Source organism: Polypterus senegalus, chromosome 3 (assembly GCF_016835505.1).
Source record: "Polypterus senegalus isolate Bchr_013 chromosome 3, ASM1683550v1, whole genome shotgun sequence".
NCBI lineage: Eukaryota > Metazoa > Chordata > Cladistia > Polypteriformes > Polypteridae > Polypterus > Polypterus senegalus.
In genome coordinates, this window is record NC_053156.1 from 193,871,356 (window position 1) to 193,889,869 (window position 18,514).

Consider the following 18,514-nt stretch of genomic DNA (forward strand, 5'->3'; position numbering starts at 1 on the left):
CCGCCAGTCTTCCTGTCTCCACTCCTCCTGACTCTGGCCATTTAAAGGAGTGAGGCGGCTCCTCTTATTCAGGTCTCGGGAGTATTCCAGGTGGCTCATCAGTATTACCTGAAATCACTCCCAGGTGTGCTGGAGGTCCTCTATAGGGCTCTGCAGCTCCCCCTGGCAGCCACCACGGAACCAACAGGGTTTCACCAAACTCCAGCTCCTGACATGCCCTGCAGGAATCCGTTATGCCACAGCCCTCAAGATGGCTGCCCTCTAGTGTCCCAGGGGATGTATTGTCTCATCAATGTCCTCTCCCCTGGTTTTTCCACTCTGTTGGCGTGCCCATCACACAGTATATAATGTAATTTGTATTAAAATGTATTAAAATTAAAATATCAAGAAATTAGCATTTTTAAAAATAAATGAATTGTGAGTGAGTAGTAAGATTGTAGTGCTTTGGAATCTACTTTACTTTGCTGTCTGTTTTCCAGGATTATATAACTTCTAGTCTTAAAGCAGCTAAATTGCATAATATAAGTGACATGCACTGAGCTGCAGAACAATGTTCTCTATGGACTGAAATCTACTAGAACTCATTAACTCAGTGTAATAAACCAAAAATAATTTCACATATTACAGGGGCACAAGAACCTGGATCCCATCCCAGCGGCAATGGGTGCAAGGTAGGAACTAGCCCTTGAGTAAAGATAATTTCAGACTTTTAAATTATTCAGAGGCACTTATTCTTCGTGACAGTAATTTAGGTCATAAAATATGCATATGTGGCTCAGCAGCCAAATAAAATATGAATAGCTAGCTTATCTTAATTAAGTAGGATGCAATGTTTAGATCTTACTTTATAGGAGTTTCTCTTTGTTGAAGGTCACACTCCAACTAGAATTTACTGCTTTCTGCTGCAATACTTCCTGTTATCTGCATTATGCAGAAAATCCTAGGCCCATGTCAATTTAATATTTTCAGTATTTCTTCTTTCTAAAGGGCTTCATACACAGAAAAGGCACAAATGGGTAGAATTGTGTTGCTTTTCTCTGCAATCTAATCGTCAACCCATTGTTAACATTTTACTTGTTCAGGTACCATTTATTTTTTATTTAATAATTTCCATACCTGTAAAGCTGTGTCATTTAAATTTAAGTGGCAAAGCTGGCATTTCATATTTACATAACAGTGCCAAAAATCACTCTCCTCCATCTCAAAGGATCTGTCATCATAAAAACCTCACCTTATTGATCTGTAAGGTATGTCCTGCTCCCCACAAACACTTCAGGCAGTCATGTCAGGATAATACACTACATTTATGGATGCTATTCTAAATTCCTTTAGAGAGTATTTTTAGGGCACCTTAGTTTAGTAGACATCATGATATACACAAAATTATAATAAAACAACAATTCCATTACATGTCATGTATTGTAGCTTTTTCAGAGTAACCATGAAGTAATATACATCACATTATACATTTTATTTTAAATTAATCTACTGAAAATTTTACATGTCATACTCCACACTGGAGGTTTTGCAACTGAGAGTCACTGTACAGTGCATGGGGGAAAATAAGAATCACTATACTGTAGCACGTAGAGTTCCCCCTTTCCTTTAAAATAAGTATATCACAATTTACTACTTCTGGGGCACTGTTGGAAGACTGAGGATAATGATAATGTGTTTTTTTATTTCACATTTCCTAAAATACAGGTTGCCCAATCAAAGCTGCTATCACCTTTCCAATAAATTTGAGAGTTTTTATTTTGTCAGCTTCATGGTCTATCTGCAAAGTAGCGTACTACTTAATTTTATATTCTTTAGCAAATAATTATATTATCATTATTCTCACCAAACTAAATAAAAACTATACAGGAAATTGGCTGATGCCACTTCCTAAGATCAAAAGCATTGTATTGGCAAATAGCCACAGAATCTTCAGTACTGTCAGCAGCAGCTAATTCATTTTACATTCAAAAGATTTACCTATTTAGAGCAGAATTCTGCCATAGGGCCACCGTCACGCTGTCTCCTGGTTTGGACTTTCTGTTTCTGGCCTAAAATAGTAAAAAAAAAATTCAAAAGAAAAAATAACGTGAAACTCTTTCATGCATTTTTTTTTCTGTTGTTCATATATTTTTAATTTAGGTTGAATATGTACATTTATCCTGGAAAAGAGAGAGGCAATGCAACTTGAAATACTGTAAGTATAAAACTTGTTTAGGTCCAAAAAAGCCATTGGTTATTACAGTAAAGGGGCTCATACTTTCATCTACTCTTGACCCCAACTCTATAGAAGATAATAAGCAATAAGGGCAAAGCACAAAAGGGTGAATGTCTGCTGTATATTGTTCAACCTTTTCTTATCACTGCAGAGGTAAAGGTGTTAGTGGCCAAAAGAGAAGATTTTAACTGAACACATCTCTCAGCAAAAAATATAAAACAGGCAAAGGAACAACTTAAACAAAAAACTGGAGCATTTCCATTTAAGATATTTATTATAAACAAATGCCCACATTTTAAAATAATGGCATGGAAAGCAAAAAGCTAAATCACTAGATAGTTAAAGGTTTTAGAGAATAAAGTCCTGAATTTACTACAATACAATGATTGACAATGTGCTGAAATGAAAAACACTAAACATACTGTATTAGCCATTTTAGTCCCTAATACACATACCTGTATACTGAATTTGTTGTACTGTTGATAAGATAGAAAAATATTTTTTGTTACATTCTGATGCTACATTCTCTATATTTCACACACCCATAGGAATGAAATGTCAAAAAAAGAGATCTCCTTAATATATTTGTGGTGCCTCCTAGAAAAACAATATGATCAGAAGCAAATAAAATGGAGACATGCTTCTGAGATTTTTCTCCTGAAACAAAGTAGCCTTGTAGTTTCACAAATGTCTCCTCTTGCACTTTGGCAGCGACCTCAGCAACGTCATAAAAAGGACTCAAATTTTCCAAGTAGTTTGACTTTTGCAATTTGAAATTATTTGTATTGGGTCTTCAGTAATATATGGTGAAATGAATGACCAGTCATTCCTGGTAATAAAACACTTTACCTTGATCACAAAACTGTAGTCCTTGCTTCTGATTAATCATATTAGTAGCTATACTTTATATTGCTGTGCTCCAATTAGATTAGGCTCATTATGGAAGAAAGGATAGTCCGTGTGGCATAGTCATTAAGACATTGGACTTCAGGCCCTGAGACTGTAGGTTCAAATCCCATTACTGACAACTATGAGACCACAAGAAAGTCACTTCATTTGACTGTGCTCTAATTGGGATAAACAAAAGAAATGGAACCAATCATATCTCAGATGTTGTAAGTCACCTTGGATAAAGGCATCTATCCAATAATAATGAAGTCTTGAAAGAAATCTATCAAGAATAGAACGACACTTCACAAAATATAACACGCTTTTCAAAACAAATTCTCAAACAAATGAACATTTTTTACCTCAGCTGTATCTCATGTCTCCTTTAAATCTAAGGTTATTTCTCATAAGGAACATGTCAAACAAAGAAAATTCCTAAACTAAAGATAAATGAGAATCTCTTCTGTGTCTCACGAGCCATCAAAGATCAACCTTTGAGCAGTAAAATTCTGCTGTGGGTCAGCAATGCATTTACATACATTTTGTTCACAAGTTGGTCTCCTGTTTACTAAGATTGAAAACCGGTAATTGCAAATTTTAAAATAAATTGATAACTTAGATTTATACAGACTTTTTAGCCTAAACAAATAAAAAATATTCTTTATACCGTATATGTTACTAAACTGAACTTGATAATGTTTATACTGTATGTGCATATCAGATATAGCCGGGGAAAAATGTACATCAAAACTGACTAATTCTTGAAATGAGAAATGTTATACAATTTATAGTCAAAGAAAAATAGGTCAATGTTTTTAAAAAATAATGGGATCCATCATTTAAACAAAACTATGAAATAACAGTTAAACATAAACTACAGTATCCTCTCATCCATTCAAAAAGTGTAATGCACCTTTCAGTCTCTCTATGTTACCATCATTTTTATGGGCCCCTACTATTTTCATTTACATCGTTGACACCTAAGTGTTTGACATTTGAGCGAAAGCATTGTTTAAACCTTTAACAACTGCCAATCTTTCATTTTGAGTGGCACAGTGGATAGTGGTGCCTTTACCAGAGTACAGCATCTATCCATCATCCAAACCACTATATCCTAACTACAGGGTCATGAGGGTCTGTTGTAGCCAATCCCAGCCAACACAGGGTGCAAGACAGGAAACAAATCCCGGGCAGGGCGCCAGCCCACCACAGAGAGTACAGCATCCTGGATTTTCTATGTTGAGTCTGTGGGGGTTTTGCTCTCACATCCTCAACCAGATGTACTCCTTAGAAAAAATAGGGATTCAAAAGTGGAGTTGTACGTGTCTGTGAAAGTATAGAAAGATAACCTCATTACAGTATGTTATCAAGATCAGTGATGTTTATTGTATGGATATTTGTTCTCAAGCTTGTGGCAAACAGTATCACTAATTAGAGTGGTATAGTGCTGCTGTCCTTGTGTCCTGGGGCCTCATGTATAAACGGTGCGTACGCACAGAAATGTTGCGTAAGAACTTTTCCACGTTCAAATCGCGATGTATAAAACCTACACTTGGCGTAAAGCCACGCACTTTTCCACGGTACCTCGTACACAAGGTCGTACACAAGTTCTCCGCTCGGTTTTGCGAACTGGCGGCACCCAGCGTCAAAGCAATGGTACTGTTCTTGTGTGATTACTCATTATTTTCATGACACGGCTTTATAAATACACAGAAACTAACCGCATATTGTTTATTAGTGTAATGCATCTGATTGTAATTAACTCGTAACAATATAATGGTCCAGGGAACAGCCATAGTATTCCAAATACCATAACTGCTTTAGCGTTGTTACTCTCACTTCTTCTTCTTCTTCTTTCAGCTCCTCCCGTTAGGAGTTGCCACAGCGGATCATCTTTTTCCATATTACTCTCACTGCACGACTCGGAGTATTTATATCACTGTATCTGAGTGTGAATCACAGCAGCAGCTGATCAGAAAGAGAATTATCGGTATATGGCATTAAGCACACGCTGTCTCAGCCACTGCAAAATGTTTTAAAGCCTTTCCTGTACGGACCTCGCGGTTCAGAAACAGTTTAATCCCAAGAACTTTAAATGCACTCAATCAAGTGCTCCTTGTAGAACTGTCTGTACTTATAAGTACAATCACCCCACTGTAAACTTGCACTACAGTTATAATATCTCACAACCTGGGCCACTTTATAAAGCGCGTATTTACATATGATGACGATATCATTTTTAAGGTGAAATGCAGCAAAATATGTTTGTTAAATTATACACATAAAACTTTAACTTCATTTAAATAATCTATATTCTTCACTGGGAGTGTCGTGAAGGATAGAATAATTAAACATGTACTACGAAGATATTTCAATGTTCTTTAAACGTTTTGAAGAATCGGCACTAAGCTTACAGATGGCTTAACGTCTATTACAGAGCTGATTGTGTTGCGATCGGTTACTTGGGGAAAGAAAATCAAGGACTCTTGGGGCGGCCACGCCAATATATATTGAATATAAAACAGAAAGAGAAAATAACAACACAGCTAAACGCAGCGACAAATTTCAACAAAAGATAAATGCTTGTCATGAGCACGAGGCTCATGAAACACATGTTTAATAATGTGCTTTAGCTCCTATCATCATGAAAATGACATCACGTATACATCTCAGTATTTTAGTTATTCAGAGAGCTGTAATATCACGAATGTAATGGACTCTGTGTCCAGTTGGAGGAAGAGAGCCAGTTTAAGAAGCAAGTAGTGATTCACACACATAGATCACATACAAGTAGAAGATCAAATACAAAACAAAGCATTTAACGTGCTACTTTAATTACGATGTAATTTTGAGAAACTGGTTAATTAAACGATTTTAAGATGAAGTTTATAATGTTCTACTAAATGACAAAATAAACTACGTGATTAAAGTGGAAAATTCGAGATTAAAGTTGACATTTCGTGCTTTTTCCCCACCGTGTGCCTTTTTTCTCTGTACCCTAATAAGCTTTCATATGACACTCAGACAGTGGGCTTACAACTCTTCTTTTCACGGCTACTTTGATATGTGACTTCTTTTTTATTTCCGGCACTGTGCGATTTTGTGAATGTGAGCTTTCAAGTTTCTCCAACACGCTATGTCACTCGATCAACTTCATTTTGTTGATTATACCACGGTTTATTTGAACAAATAGTATGTTTTTCCTTTGCCTCCACTTGGTATTCGCTGAAATTCTTATATTTTCCCCATGCTTTTCCCATTGTCTTTTCACAGAAGGCTGCGCTTAAGGGCGATTTATATTGATTTGCATATTCAAATAGGCGTAATTCTGGGAGGATTTGGGCGTTACAAAATCTTGCGTGCACGGCGTTAGTTTTCACGCTGATCGGGATTTATGTAGCGAAGAACGTGGAAGTTGGATGCGCACAGATTCCTGCATCTGGATTTTTCTGTGCGTAAGCACATTTCGGCTTTTGTGCTTACGCCATGTTATAGTGCGAGTTCTACGCACGGCGTTATACATGAGGCCCCTGGTTTTGAATCCCATGCCTGGTCATTGTCTACATGGGTTTATTCTCCATGGATTCCAGCTTTTTCACAGACATGTGCAGGTTAGGTTAACTGATGTCTCCACATTGGCCATTTGTGGATAATGAGCTTGAGTGGGCTCTTATGTAGATCATCTGATCTAGAGTTAGTTCCTGCCAAATGCCCTAACATGCTGAGACACATTGTGGCTTTTATGAACTAGAATTATATTATGAAAAATATTATAACAACTTTGAATTTCTATTGTCACCACTAAACACAATTTTATATAAGAATTCAGATTTGTAAACAAATTAAAGTCCTACCTAAACTCTATTTAAAAAAAAAGCTGGATACAATTTAACATATACAACAGACAAGTGCCTGTGTATCTGTGTTAGGAAGAAAAATGTTAAAATACACAAACCATGTTTTTTTTTTTGGGGGGGGGGGTCAAAAATCAAAAATGATAATAAAACTCCAAATAAGGATTTAAAAATAAGAAAATTGGTCTTATTAGCCGGTTCTCTTGTTTGATGTTATATGCCAGTTACAGTAGCTTGGTAGTGCCTTTCTTGCACCCGCTAAGGTCATGTGAATGTGTTTTATAGCTATAATGCTAATGACTGATAACTCTGCGTGGTGGGCAATGGGTGAGTAAAAATAAAAAAACTGACGTGTAGGTTGTAAAATGACTAGGCTATAGGTTTTGGCTGAAATCAATTGTATAATTAGAAGCCAATTCTTGTTGATAATGACACACATTCCTTTATTTAATTATATGGTTTGGCAATGCAAAGTATATTCCATCATCTTTAGTATCTGGCTATGAATTAAGAAAGTGACTAAAATGAAATCTTACAGTTACTTTGGCCCTGCAGAAATTAGGTTTGATACCCCGGTTTTCAGGATGAGCAGCATGGATTTGAAAATCTGTACTAAATGTATTATTGCACTGCCAGAAACCAGATGATAGCCATTGTCTTTAATTAAAAAAAAATGGAAAATGAAGCAAATCTGACAATCACATTAAAAAGAAAAACAGGTTGATTTTGTTTTCCACTGTATATCACAAAAAAAGGCTAAGTTAAAAAAAAGTAAAAAAAAAAGCTAAATTCTTCTTTAAGAATAATTTTTAATGATTTTATATAAAACTGTACTTTAACCATTTAGTTTTAACCATGCAACAGACACAAGACTTCTTAAGAGCAGGTTGTGAGATGAATTCAGTTTCCATATACAGACATCCAAGAACTGCTAGCCCAACATAGCATGGAAAACTGCTGTAATTAATGCTTCTTCCCTTTTATCTTTTAAATTTGAATACTGTTACAGAAATATTGTTATAATAAGGGTATATTTAAGAACTGAAACAATTTGTTCCTTCTATAGTTGGCATTTAGATTGGTCTTCTGTGGACATTTTTATTATTATTATTACAAAGATGGCTAGATACACATCAAATTTTTTAATGACAAATGCAATCCACAACACCTCAGTAATAAACTCCACCACAACCAACTGCTGCAGTTCTCCACCAAATAAAAATTAATATCCTGACAGCTATAAACAGAAAAAATATACAGAGTGACCAAAGCAATAATAACTTAGGTTCCACTACCACAAAAAAATTATATAGAATTGAGGCTTTTTTAATTGCTCGACCGCTGAAAAAAATAAAATCACAATCTAATCAGGAACTAGTGACTGGAATCTTATCTTAAGGGGCTATACTAAACACAATGGCAGTAGGGCCTTGTCTGACTTCTTATATGATAACAATACATAAGACATCCTGAATGACACTCCATGAGATACACTCCAAGCCTTCATTAAGACAGTAGCCTGATACAGGTATAATACAGAAGAATCTTTTCTCAGTATGTGAACAACAAAATTTGCAGCTTTTATTTGCCCAGAACAATAGTAAATTGTATTCCTTGTGCTTGGGGATCTTAGCAATCCATCAGAATTGCTTGTATAATCACACAATTTGTTTAAGAATGCATGGTTTGGATATTGCTCATGTTTTATGTAATTTTAAAAGATTACTTTAAATATGCAATTGTAAACATTTGTTTATTTAGTTTATTCATTAGTTAATTAGTTTAATAGATAACAAGCAACACATATTGAGTCCACAAAATCTTACCAATAACTCAATTTTGTAAACTTTTTTTATGTTATAATGGCAAAGCACTTAGCAGGGATGTTCCATTTTTCTTTATTTTGTAACAAACTTATACCGTGCATGTTTGCAAATCTCCTGGGTAATGAAATCATACCAGCAATGGTGCATCCTAGGGCATTCACCCAGGGAACCTGTCATTTACAACTTAGATGACTCTAATAGGTCCAGTGGTACAGCAGATCAACTTAGAAGTCTACCTGGGCTGTTAAGCTTCTCACCAAATCAGAAAGCTCATTTCTGTGTCCCACGTCCATGATCTCACTCTTTTACTTACTATATCCTTTATAAGACCATAGAGAACAACACAGGATGATTATTAACCCAAGAGTTTCCTAAGTAAAAAAAAAGCTAATGCATCATCACTATGGGTCATTACAGTGACTGCATTCACTGCACTGTACTCATTTACTGATCAATCTCACCATCTCAACTGTTCTCACTCTTGAGCATGCCTCTTAATTGCTTAAACTTCTGTATTAGCAGAAGTAATTCATCCCTAACAGGGATCCAGTAATCTACTCTTTTCTGAAGAAATCTAATATTTAATAATTGGAAATGCAAACTCTCATCGGAACAGGATCAAAATTGGTGGAAAATTGCTGAATGAATCAGAAATTAAAGTTAACAAAATAAAAAAGTACAGCACTAAAATATCTAAATATTGAGACAATCAGAAATGTAGACAAGTTATAGTGTTTACCACTACAAGAACTCAAGAAGAAGAATACAGACACAATTCTCAGCAAGCAAATGACACACTGTGTAGCCTACAGAGTGGGTGTCAAACTCACAAACTCAAATTTTTTAAGATTCAGAACCCTTATAATGAGATGCAAAGTGGGTCAAACAGGTAACAATTAACATACTGTAGGTGTCTCAAACACAGTTTCTGGAGGGCCACCATTTTCATTTCAACTAATTTATGTATTTCAAGAAAATGTTTTTAATGAAACACATTTAATTCTGTGGCATTGCTAAACATTTCCATATCTCAACTTTGTCTTGTTAACCCTCACCTTTATTCCTGTGATGTGTGGTGAGGTTCATGGCTGGTGAGGCACTGACTCCTTCAGAGTGAGAGTTACAAATATATGAACCCAAAAGAGTAGCTTATTCATTATTCAATTGGTAGCATGCACACTGACTACTGGTTATGTTTCATATCTCATCAGCATCCTTTACACACAGATAGGTAAGGTATATATTTGGATAGGAAAGAATGTTACATTATAGAGAGAGAGCGGAGAGGGCGCATTTGCTCTGCACCATCCATGTGTTCTAAATTTGCCATTGCAATTTCACAATTCATACTTATTCAATAGAAATGAAAGTATGGAGTGGTGAACAAAAAAAAAAGATTTCAATTTTGACCTTAATTGAAATATTTACTTGTTTTTAAAAGCTTTTAATTCTGATGCTTTAATCAATTTTAATACAGACAGTTCAACAAAATGATAATAAGAAAAACAAAAGAATATTTTATTTAAGGTCAAAATGTAGTTTTTAAATATTGGCTTTTTTTTTTTCTTAGTCTGGTCCAATTCTTTATAAAATTGAAAACCGTTTATGGTCTTACTTTATTTATAAATTAAGTCCATGTGCCTATCCTTCTCCATGAAAATCTGTGTCACTTTCTTGTAAAAGTCCTCCGTATTTTACTTTAGTTTTAAAAATCTTAATCTTCCTTTTTGGCAGTCAGTTGAAACAAAAAATAAAAATAAACCGACCACTGCAGTGCACTTGACGTTCTGATATTGCTAACTTATTGGCACCTAGAGCAGCTGCGTAGAAGAACAGCAATGAGCACCTGTTGGGTTCACATGCGCCCCCTTCAGTGCGGCATGGTACTGTCTGCCTCACCTTGTGCCTTTTCATTGCGATTTTATGTCTGAACAGCAAGACTAAATATGTCACACACATTCATTAAAGATATCTAGACTGTGGAAAGTCAGGGTGTATAACAAACATGTCTGCAAACATTATATTGGCGACATACAGAGAGACGACAACAGGAACACCCCAATCGCATGCATTAACCCAGTGTTTGAGGGATAGTGCAGTCTGAGGTGAGGTGAGACTCGTCACTGCCATACCTCGCATTTCTTTTCTGTATTTGAACAGGAAATGCGCCAATTCAGTGATTTTGACTATAAAAATGATCAAAATTACTGGAATCATACAGAAAACAAATTTATAGCACAGACCAGTGGACACATTTATTTGATGTTATCATTATTACTTTTTTTTACTTTTCATGATGCCAGGTGAGGCTCTGCCTCTGACAGCACGTCCCTGCCTTATTTTCTTTGAGGATTTTTTTTTTTCCAATTCATTTTTTAAAATGTCCAACATAATTACTTACTATCTAAAAAATCTTAAAAAACAATGCTTTATGTGTTATATTTATTTCTGTTTTGTAAATTGTACTTTTGAAGTTTGAGCTTTTTCTAGTTAAGTCTGTGCAAAACAAACATTAGCCAAAAGGTATAAAAATTCACTATCATTTCCTGCTTCTTATGATGATGCAACTCATCTAACATCAAGGGCTTATCCTTTTTCAACTGAATGTCTAGTTGTGAAGGTATGGAACTCAGCTCCTTTTGATTTTTGGGCGATTGGTGAAAATATAAATTTTTCCATGAAACTAGTGTTCAATTCACAGTAGACATTTACAGCATCCCCAAAAAGCAGTTTAAGCCTATTAATAAAAGATTGCCAACAAATAAGAGGGTACAGAGTTTTCAATGTTCTGAAAACTCCAGCCTTTCTTCCCAATATTGTTGAATTCTGAGCAAAATCCAAGCAAATGTTCTTTAAGGAATGCACTGTCAAAGCTATGTGTTTGTGTACAACTAGGGAATGCTTCAGTAATTCCTTCACTAGCTGTAGATGGTAGTTGTGAGAGATCTAAATAGAAAGTAATTGTTAATAACTAATCATGGACATCTGATAAACACAATTAAACATGTAATTACAAGTAGTATATGAAGCCAAGTCTTTAGCTATTGGCTACCCAAGATTTGGATGGTTCAACCAAACAATTTCAGAGAGGTACTGTTAGACAACGCATTAAAATCAAGACCCATTATTAAAAGCTACACTAGTCAAAGCTAATGCCATTGCTGTCCAAATTGCTTTTTAGGTAGCTTTTAAATAATTATAAGAGGAGTTTTGTTTGGTACAAGTCTCCCTTTCTTCTCATCTTAACATTTTGCTATGGCAGACCATATGGAGGGGTATACCTTGGGGTCAATGTGTTCAGATACAGATTGTTTGTCTAGGGCAACTAGAATCTTGGACAAAGCATTTTTCATGATTTAAGAAAACTTATTGGTGTTTCTACATTATGCTTTTTATTTTTTTAAATGTCATTTAGTGTTATATTTAAATTTTACTGTATTTGTAATTAGTGTATTTTTGCATTAACTTATATTTTAGAACCCTATATGACGAGGTCTTAGATTCTATTCACACATGAAACATTCACAGAGCAGCTAGTTCTGTGGCCGCAGCTCAGTTGTGCAGAATGATCCCCAAACAGAAACACGGTAATTTTTTTTCTTTCTTCGAACTTTCTTTGTACTGTTTTTTTTGTTTCCTGTGTTTTTCAGTGATATCTTTTGCTTATTGCTCGTCAACATTTCAAAAACAGCCATTGGAATTTAACTCACTGTCACCCTCCTATAGAAACGGCAGACACGAAAAAACAATAACAGTTCATATTTGAAAAAAAAAAAACAACTTTACATTCTTGCAGCTCTCGATTGCGGCCAAAACAAAAAAAGACGTTGCCAGTGAATTCGGAATTTTGTCATCGACGTTGTCAACTTTCTTTAAAGGCCCGAGCAAAAAAATAAGAAAAATCTTGGGTTGCAAACATGTGTGAATTGCTGCATTTGAAGATGTCGAAAAAGCAGTTTTTATGTGGTTTAGTGATGCTCGTTCAAGAAACATTCCTATTAATGTGGCACTCATTCAATAAAATGTGAGGTTTGTATACCCTCTTGGGACCTCCCCCAACTAGAAAGCATGCCGACGAGCGTCCAAACGTCTGATCTCCACGTCTATGGAAGACTGTTTATCTGTTGCTGGGGCAACAGCAAGCTCAAAGCTATGCTGTGTCTCTCAGCCAAAGCAAACAGAAAAGATAACGATGGATGATGCAAGGAACATTGTAAATGCAGTTAACAGGATTATTTGATCACTGGTCTGGCCGCGACCTTGCCTGACTGCGGTGTCTGTGTATAGCAGAGTGGCAGATCACGCTACAATAAATAAGTGTGCTGTTCCTGTTTCAAGCTGAAAAAAGCTGGTTTTGCTAAAGTACTGAGACTCAGCCTCATGTTTTGGGGTGCAAGACAGGGACTTATAGCGCAACCCCAATCTTTTATGATTTGCTTCTGTGTCGCTTCACTGCAGCACTATGAGCCTGTTTTTGCCCTGCCCCGGCAATGGACAAACAATCTTCCACAGACGCTGCAATCACGCTTCAGGACGCACTTCAGTGTGTCGTTTCCGTCGGGTGAGGAGTGGGTGGGGGTCTCAAGAGTTCAGAAACCTCACAATATAAAGAAAAGGATGATTAGGCTCCTGATTGATAACTGTGCTGCCCACAACATGCATTTAGATAATGTTCACATTGAATTCCTTTCCCCCCAATTGCACAGCAGTTGGATTTGGGCATCATTTGCACTCTGAAAGTGTATTATCGCAAGGAAATGCCGAGAAAGATTCTCGTCAGGATAACTTGTAGGCAGGGGAAGATTAAAATTAACGTTAAAGAAGCTATTGAAATGAGAGAGATAGAGAGATAGATAGATACTTTATTAATCCCCAAGGGGAAATTCACATACTCCAGCAGCAGCATACTGATATTAACAATATTATTAAATAGTGATAAAAATGCAGTGCAAGTTAAAAGAAATGTAGGGTGGAGATTGCAAGGCAGGTATAACAGACAATATCATTGTATAATGTTAACGTTTACCCTCCTGGGTGGAATTGAGAAGTCGCATAGTCTGGGAGAGGAACGATCTCCTCAGTCTGAGAGTGGAGCAGGATAGTGACAGCAGTCTGTCGCTGAAGCTGCTCCTCTGTCAGGAGATGATACTGTTCAGTGGATGCAGTGGATTCCCCATGATTGACAGGAGCCCGCTCACCGCCCGTCGCTCTGCCACAAATGTTAAACTGTCCAGCTCCGTGCCTACAATAGAGCCTACCTTCCTCACCAGTTTGTCCAAGCGTGAGGCATCCCTCTTCTTTATGCTGCCTCCCCAGCACACCACCATTTAGAGGAGGGTGTTCCGACAACCAACTGATAGGACATCTGCAGCATCTTATTGCAGATGTTGAAAGACGCCAGTCTTCTAAGGAAGTATAGTCGGCTCTGTCCTCTCTTTCACAGAGCATCAGTATTGGCAGTCCAATTTATCATCCAGCTGCACTCCCAGGTATTTATAGGTCTGCACCCTCTGCACACAGTCACCTCTGATTGCAAATGCCTGGGCACAAGTTAAAGAAAGCACTATAGTAACAAATACAGAATCTCATTACAACAAAATATTTTTTAAGTCCCTGGGAGTCCGTTGTAATGGAATTTTACCTGTATGTATGTATGTAGATTTTGAAGTACACGAAGGAATGACTACATGTTTGACAAGTCCATGTACTGTAGGCAATTTGGGAATCTTATTACTTGCATAAGTCTGATTTGCTGAATAGCCAGAGTGACATGGGCAGGCTGCTCTTCAGAGTTTACATTTTGTGAGCAGAAACTGCCAGTCTGAAAACCTGATATTGAGATGATGACAAAACATAGCAGGTTGGAATGAATTTATTGACCAATCAATTGTCTTATCAAGAAATCGCTGCAAGATGGAAGCAAGCCTATATGCCTTATTAAGCTAAAACCTCTGTTCTTTTGAAAACTGACAGACTGGGCATCTCACAGCTCAGAATGAATAACAACCTGCATGTCTCTTTGAGAAGAATTCAGATGCTGGAATAGTGGCAAATGCTAACCTGCAAACTCTCACAGTGTAAGTTCCCTATCAATTTAGTAATTGCTTTGGCATACAGAAACAAATGTATAACCATTTAAAATTTAAATTTCTGTTGTTTTTAATTGGAAAAATGCATAAGGTTTGAAACAAAGAAGATTTTAGTTACAGAGTGAAAACCTTATGCATACTTGAAACAGGCCGCGCAGCAGCCATTTTGGCAGGGGATAATAAAATGGGGCAAAACAGAAAGAAATAGAATGTGGCATCTGAACAGGAACACTGAACTTCAGTATGTGAATAAATGTTATGCATCTTATGTAAAAATTTTCTTATTGTCAGTCCCAGGGATGGTGAATGTCAGTGAAGGTTAGCATTTTGCAGCACAGAATTTGTCAGCATGTACATTAATGCTCAATTCGTCACTGTCATTCTGTATACAAGTCAAGGGAACTGGCTTTTCAAACTGAGGTCATTCCCGCTAGAAAAATAACATAATAAATGTGCTTTGCTTGGAACATTTTCAGCATCACAATATTAGTGCAGGCTCAAATGATACTGATGCATATGTAGGGACCAAACATTTGCTCGATATTATCCGCTGGTCTCAAGTAATTAGCAATTTTGTATTCAGATTTCATAAAATAAGAAAAGTATTTCATATAATTTTAAATACTTTGATTTACTGTGGACCTGCAAAATTTAGGTTAAGCACACTTCTGTGCTGAATGCAATATAGTACAGACATATGCACTGCATGGTGCACTGTGAATGTTAATGCTGTGGTCTATGTAGATTACTTAAATTTCAACATTTTAAAGTCACATAAGCTTCCAACAACATTTTCTTATACTTATGTTTAAAAAAACTCTTTTTTTAAACATCTATTCCTTATTACCACCATTGAACTTTGTGAATTGTCATCAGAATATTGTTCTTTACAGAATGTGTTTCAAAGAAAATTCGTAATACTAAAACATAATGTTTGATACCATGTCCACAACAACCACTTTTGTTTCTTACATATTAGATACGCATTTATACTATATTTTCTCTGGAAGCATGACAGCATCTTTGTGCTTGAATTTCACTGGCTTAATGATTACATTACCAACGTTCTTCAAAAAATAAGAACTGTAACCATCTCAGTCTATCCTAAATTGTTCTTTATAGTTGATATTTATTATTATGACTTGCTCCATCACAGTTATTTAGCTAGAAGTATAAAATTATCATTCCCATTCACACTGTATGTACAGTATGTATTAATAGCCTATACATTTCTGAGTTCCTATGTGAACTACCATGATATCTGATTTATCTGTTCCAGAAGATAGACTAAACGGCTTACAGAATGCAAGCCTTAACTATTACTGGCATTTTTATAACTAAACAATAGCAGAAATATCTGTACAAATTAAAAAGAGCAGAATGTTGAGACTGATCATAAGGAATGATACAAGCCCATCTCAAAGACTTCTACAGCCAAGCACAAGTCCTTGTATTGTGGGGAATTAAAATCTATAACAGTATGATAAGAACACCTAAATCCTTTTAGTGTAAGATCAATCCCCAGATTCTGCTGAGCACAAAATTAATTTTTTCTAATGAATTTTCAGGTCAGGCACTTTCATGGTTTGAGGCCATATGCCATTTCACAAATTAAACAAATGCTACTGTAAAGAACTCTCCTCACTGTTCTAGGATTGATTTAGGTCTGAATGTCATGACAATAGTTTAAGTAGTAAGTGGACTGATAACCATAACCCCTGGACTTAAAATAAATAAATAAAAAAAAATAAAAATGACCACATTCCTATTGTTTTTGAAGCAATAAATATCTGCAGCGATGAGGAAGAATTTACAGCCTGAAATCCATTTATAAATTATAACAGAACAGAAAACTTTATGAATTCAGCTCTGAAACAGACCCTAATTTAGATCTTTAAAATAAAAGCTAGGGATGTAAGTATAGCATATACTGTATTCTCATTGCCTGGCACTGCTAATATTAGCATAATTAAAGTATTCACATTCCAAGAAAGAACAGTGACTGACAACTTATTACAATAATCTCTGTAAAGTTGAGAATGCAAATATGTTGCAATGAAATTAAATAGTCATGTTTAAGTAGTTCTCACTGGTCGCCCTTTCACAGATATTCATTGCAAAACAGCTTTTCATGGGCCATTACAAACCCTTTTTGCAAATGTTACTTGATTATTATGGATGCTCTTGACAGGAATCTACTTATGTTTATAAACTTTATTATGTTTTCATATGACTTTGGCTTCTTTCTAAATGGCAAAAGTACATAAACCTGCATACAGTAGCAGGGTCATAACAGCAGGAAACATCTTACCATTTAATTCTAAATTATATTACAAAGAAAAAACATTTTCAAGCAACAGGTTCATTTTGTGACCCTCACACCCACTCTGATCAATGTTCACAATGGCTCACTTTCACAGGAATATGGAACAAGCATACCTTTCTAAAGGAGTTATAACACCTCCTCCGTATTTTCCACTTGAAATCTATAGCCCTCTCTGACTCTGACTAAAACAATCATGTTGAAAAAATATGAGCTGTATTCCTGCTAATGACAGGAAATGAAACATGCAAATTAAAAACCTTTAGACTAAACTTTAACCTTGTAATGCAATCCACACGACAATAGTTATATACTCATACAATGTCTGCACATAACTACTGGATAGCTGTGTTGTTCTGCATGCAATCATTTAATGTTATTTTAGTACAGAAACTGAAGTTATTGAAATCAAAGGCACATAGTTTCAAATAACATTTAATTTCTGAAACACTACTTTATTTATTGTTATGACCACTTTTTCAAAACATGTTTTTTGTACAAACTAAACCTAACAGCTCAAATAATGCTCATCAAACCAATAAAAATGTATCTGTCCATCCACTTCAGGATCATTGAGTCTATATCCAGTTCTGTCAGTGTCATGTAAAGACATTAAATTACACTAGCTATGCTGACAGTAAAGAAAGTGTAATAATTTTATTTCCAAGTACAGTGTAACCTCGGTTTGCAAGTAACTTGGTTTACGAGTGTTTTGCAAGACGAGCAAAATTTTTTTAATAAATTTTGACTTGATAAACGAGCAATGTCTTGCAATACGAGTAGCATGGATACACTTTGTCTGCTGAGCATCATGTGATCACAACTGAGCTGATGGTTCTTCTGTCGGTCACACGCGTTCTCTCACGTCTCTCTCTCTCTCTCACGTCTCTCTCTCTCGTCTCCTATTCTCAGTCTGCATGTCCGCGATCTTTTTGGATACGCTTATACGGCAAACTGCCACAGCGCTGGGAGACTGATTGCTTTGGGACGCTCTTCCAAGTGTCGTCCCATAGGGTGGAATCCCACAAGAGTTTAGAAACTCATTCACACCAGCCATGATTCTTTTTAAAGGTGAAGTGCAGGTTAATTTGTTTTATGTATTTTTACTTTATATTTTGTAATAATCATTTTTATATGAATAGTTTTGGGTTGTGGAACAAATCATCTCTGAGTTTCCATTATTTCTTAAGGGGAAATTCACTTTGATATACGAGTGCTTTGGACTGTGAGCACATTTCTGGAACGAATTATGCTCGCAAACCGAGGTTCCACTGTATACTGTAGTTAAATGCACTTCATTTGCCAAACTAAAGTCATCT

General features: G+C 36.0%; 1 protein-coding gene across 5 annotated transcripts in view; it reads right to left on the reverse strand.

Moving 5' to 3' along the window:
- The window catches only part of LOC120525764 (leucine-rich repeat and fibronectin type-III domain-containing protein 2-like), a 904,115-nt gene that overhangs the window by 142,503 nt on the left and 743,098 nt on the right, over positions 1 to 18,514 (reverse strand). For all 5 annotated transcript variants that reach the window (XM_039748348.1, XM_039748349.1, XM_039748350.1 and 2 more), the window contains one exon: positions 1,978 to 2,048. The gene's annotated coding sequence lies outside the window, so the exon portion shown is untranslated. The remainder of the gene's footprint in view (positions 1 to 1,977; positions 2,049 to 18,514) is intronic.